This window comes from Amphimedon queenslandica, unplaced genomic scaffold (assembly GCF_000090795.2).
Source record: "Amphimedon queenslandica unplaced genomic scaffold, v1.1 AMPQUscaffold_13440, whole genome shotgun sequence".
Lineage (NCBI taxonomy): Eukaryota > Metazoa > Porifera > Demospongiae > Haplosclerida > Niphatidae > Amphimedon > Amphimedon queenslandica.
Window position 1 is genome coordinate 113,661 of NW_003546324.1, and position 5,165 is coordinate 118,825.

The window sequence follows — 5,165 nt, forward strand, 5'->3', positions numbered from 1 at the left end:
CAAAGTTTATGAAAGAATGCAATCAGACTAAAAGGAAATGCACTCAAAAGTGCATTGACAAGCAAAGGTATGTACAACATACATCATAGCCAGTAGTCTATGATTGTTTTTGATCTAAAGCAATACAGAAAGTATCAGCTAAAAGAGAAGATTAAAAACTGCGAAGATTAGTGGCTAAGAAAATAGAAACTGTAATAATTATAGATAATAGCTAATTTCTACATGTATCATTATTGTGTTGATTTGTTGAGATTTTTAAATATTCATTAACCTGACAAATCTTGAATGACAAGTCTAGCTGTTATGATCAGACATGAACATGCAGTTTTTCAATGCAAGAACAGTCATGATTTTGACAGATCTGATGCCTGATTTTGGAATCTAAATCTTGCCTCATCTGATAGGAACATAATGTAAGAACATCACAAGATCCTTTTATAAGATCTTACAAGATTTATTTGCTGAGTGTAAGTGAGATTGAGGCTACAAACCACAAACACTATTAATTATTACCATTTTAGATACTGAAACTTCCTTTTCATAACTTTGTGACTAGCCTTGGTATTACCCAGTATAAAGCACACTGTTCTTTGTGTTCTATTATGTGCCATTGTACCTCCCCACATTGTAAGCTGCTAAACCTGATGGAGCACTGACTGCACATGTCTGTTTCATCAGTGTTGACCAGAGGCTTTTTTACCTAGTGCTTGATTTGCCTCGATAAGGAAAGATTGACTGGCGCCATTTACACCACTGGCCAATATGTGCAATGGTTTCACACTTAATTGCTCTTTCTCTCATTTATATTTCTTTTCATATTTAAGTTGCCTCAACAGTTGACGTTTACGTAATCAAAGATGCATTTATGGTCTACATTTAGCATCAATTTCCTGTCTTGCAGAGTCAGACTAGACACAGTGTCAATCAATATCTCTTACATCATTCATTGCATCTTGAATGTGTCCTATCAATTGTCAATTGTTGTCTTCCACATCATTTTTCTCTTCTCTTTTGGCTGCTCTGCCATCTTTTCAATTCTTTCTACACTTGAGTAACCTTCTGAAATTCTCATTTGCTTCGACACACCTTTCGTAGTTGACATGTGGTGATCAAATAATTCTTGGACAGTTTCACCATCGTTGATTAATTCATTCTCATTTCTAAATGGCATGAAATGGAGAATCATTGTATTAAAACTGTCCTGATTTTCGATATAAACATTGATTTCAATAAAATTAGGAAGGTGCTCTTTCTGTAGTGGTCCATAAATTTTTTGCCATTTTTATACTTGCCCTTGTACTTATGGCTACAAAGTTGTAAAGGCAATATTCTTCTTATTCTTGGAATAAAAGTGAGTGACAAGGCCCTCCCCAATTACGTCTTCCTTTGATAGATTGTTTGCTGCTATTTCTTCAAATTCACTGAGTTTCTTTATTAAAAATTTTGTTTTCTTTTCAGTGGCGTTTCTACATCGATCTATGATACTTCCTTTAACTTTCTACGTAGTGGCTTGCCAGTAATATATCACGTTTTTAAAGTGCAATTGAATGGCTATCAAGACATTTTATACTAATTCTAAAATGTCTTCCCAAAGATCCTGCATGTCACCTATTTCTACCTTTGTCACGTAGCCATTAACATATTTGGCCAGAGCTAGAGAACACTCACTGGTAAACGATACATCAATATTCACGTGACTTCAATAACAATAGAAGCAGAGAATTTTGGTCAATGACTCGCTTTTTTCTCGCTCCGTTTAAGGTGATATATATCCTTTTCTCTGCTTTCAGGCTTCGTTGGACAGTTTTCAGTACCGTTTTTTAAAAAACTGGGCAAGGAAATCCAGATTTGCACTTAGTAACAAGTAATACATTCTTACTAAACCTTCATTTTTCTTACAATAATTGCTGCACATGTATAACTGGTACTTAGTTACAATTTTTGTATTTATTGTGGACATCCATAAGATACCACAAGTTCTACAAATCTGAGCATGGGCAAATCAAACCCCTTATAGCTACGCTCAATTTATAATTATAACAATTCACAATTATTAATTAGATATCAGTATATTACAAGTTCAAACTATGAACATACAAATGACAACTGAGCATTACATTTCATAAACAAACTAAAACTGCAAAGACTATGTTTGCCACAGTAAGACTTGGCAGAGAAGTAGTGTTCTTTTAATTACTTAAAATTACATGTATAAATCATTATGCAACAATAATTAAAGAATTCATTATTTTACCTACCTTGACTGCAATGCCCACATTCATTTTTAAATTTACATCTGATTACTTAGAACCGCAATTCTAAGCATGAGCGACCACACTCAAATTTTGGAGCACTAGTTGCTTCTTTAATGAACAAAATGGCGGCATGTACCTAAGATGGTACACCTGCAGTCATGGTATTACTTTTTCCTTTTGTGAAGATTGGTTTCATGGGACATAAACCTGCACATAGACTGTTGGAGTAGATTTTGTAAGAATTTTCCTTGTAGCATCAACCAATACAAAGAGACACTGCCACTACTGGATTGACAGGACTTCTGACTTGACGATGATGAGAAAAGGTGGATGAACAAAACACCGTCTCAGATTTTTTTCATTTTTTTATGTAAACAAGGTCTAGAGCCTTGCTTACTACTTGTACCAATGGAGTCTTTTGGTCAGATAAGGTCCTAAATAAAGTCTGGTAAGCATAGGAGCTCATTTCTCCCATACAGTAGCAGAGAGACCTACGATTGAATTTATGGATGATATGGGTGAGGTAATTAGTGGGTTTTGTCTACCAGGCTTGCAGGATGAAGTCTAATTTATAAAGATTATGCCTTTTAAATGAGCTTCTTTGTGGTTTACAAATTGCTTACATAGTCAAGTAATGCATGGCACACAATGTGGTTGGGGCTACGCATTCCGGCTCGCAAAGCACACTGAGACTTTGACACCTTCCATTTATTGCATAACGCCAGAATTATATTTCAACTAAATTTGATAAAGTAACAACATATTTCATGAAACAACAATTTTTTTTCCAAAATAGTGCTTTTTGCGGCAATTTACTGAGACAAACCGGTTTTCAATATTACCAAGATCAAGAGAATCTGTCAGAGTCATGAGGATCAAACATCAGAAGATTATTAAGCCTCTATTGAGTCATAGCACTACAAACAAAAGTCTTCCATCTACTTAAGTCTGAGAATGATTTTTCCCGCTGTTGCTGTTGTTAGAGGAACTGTAAAATACACTTTTAATACTTTGTCAATCCTTCCCAATATATGCTTATCAATATCACTTTTATTGATAGAGTCTGCTATAGTTTGTAATGATTTAACTTTTTTAATCGAATTTTGCTGCACATTCCGAATCCTGAATTATTGAGAGTTGTGCAATAAAACATTCTTTATTAATTATCCTTCTCAACGTACTAAAGCAATATTTCTTCTGGTTCAACAATAATGCCATTCAAAGGCTTAAGTAGGAGAGTTTCCTAGCTATGAACTATTTGAAAATCAACTTAGCAAAACTTCCATTCCACTTCTAGTGCAGTTCTTCTGATAAAGAAGAATTGCATGATTTGTCATTACCCTGTTGCTTTTCCTTCAATAGTTCCATTACGTGATATAATTTTTTGACTGGAGGCTCTTGAGTAGTGTCATCATGTTGAATTAAAGTTCCTTGTGATGCTTCTGTCTTATCATTTGTTGTCATCTCCTTTCATTGCTGTGCATTTATTTCTTGAAGTAAGTTGCTTTTTGCTGCTGCAACCTGCTTGTTATCTAATATCTTTCTGTATGTGGGACTGAAATAGGTACACATGACATAGAGGGTCAAAATTAGCCATAGTTGTATTTATCATGAATCCAAACCTCCTCTCCATTTCATCAAGTATGATAGTAGATATTAGACACAACCAAATAACATTACTCATTGTCTCTACATGAATGCTTAATTCCATAATGACTGGAAACACCACTGAAATGCTTGTGGTGTCCTCTGAATTTATGAGTTGTGTGCAATGTGCAAAAGGCATCAATAGCTCAACTATGCTTTCAATCTGCTTCCAGTGACTATTAGGCAGGTTATCCCAATGAGGCTCTTCTAAAACAGATGACAGCTCAGTTTTTAACAGCAATAGCACACACAACAACAAGTAGGTTGAGCTCCAAAGAGGAGGACAATCTGAAATCAACTTCTTTTCAGCTCCAATCAGTAACTTCTCAGTTGATTTGTTCACCTTAGCAATGAGTTTGTGAGCCCTTTTTATAACTGCTTTGGAAGACTGTAAGGAATCAGATACTCTAACAATTTATTGTAGGGTATGTGCGAAGCAACTGCTACGCTTAAAACCAAAGAAGGCAAAATTGTGGCTATTCTCACACACTTCAAAATTTCCAAGATCATGGTGTATTGAATCAGATACTTTCTTCTCACTGTTTTCTCCTGTCCCCTTAGTTTTATTTTCATCATCAGCATCACTGAGATCATCCATATCCAATGAAATAGCATTGTCATTGTCATTTCTATCCTTTTCTTGTTCTTGAACTTCTTTCTCTGATTTAGCTTGTTATTAAAGGCCGCAATCATATTGCTTCCATTATCAGTAGGAACCATGTGAATTTTGCTTTGTGGTATATTTCAATTTACTAGAATTTCTTCAACAAGATCAGCAATTTGGGATGCAGTGTGAGGAGTTGCAAAGTGACAAGCAGAAAGTGTAACATTAAGGCGTTTATGATCCTTAGTAGAAAAGAAATAGGCCATTACACCTAAATATGACAGTCATTCCACTCTTTCTTCATGTCAGTACATATGTTAATCGGCCTTGCTTTCTCAAGGAGGCTAAATATGATTTTTCAATTTTTACATCACACAACTAATGTCATTTCCCATTTTTGTACGACCAGAAACTTCATTTTGAGAGACCAATACAGAGACCAGCCTTTTGAATTCATCATTTTCTACTAAACTCAATAGTCATTATAAGAACCAATGAACATGGCCATTTGCCTGTGATAGTTTTATGCCTTTCTCAGCTTACACAGTAATTTCTTCCTCCTTTTATGGTGTCTTGCAAACTTTTTTGTGATATAGTGTAAGTTGTCAATGCAGCTTTGGATGATTTTTTTTCTCTTGTTCTCTCTATCTTCATTTTTC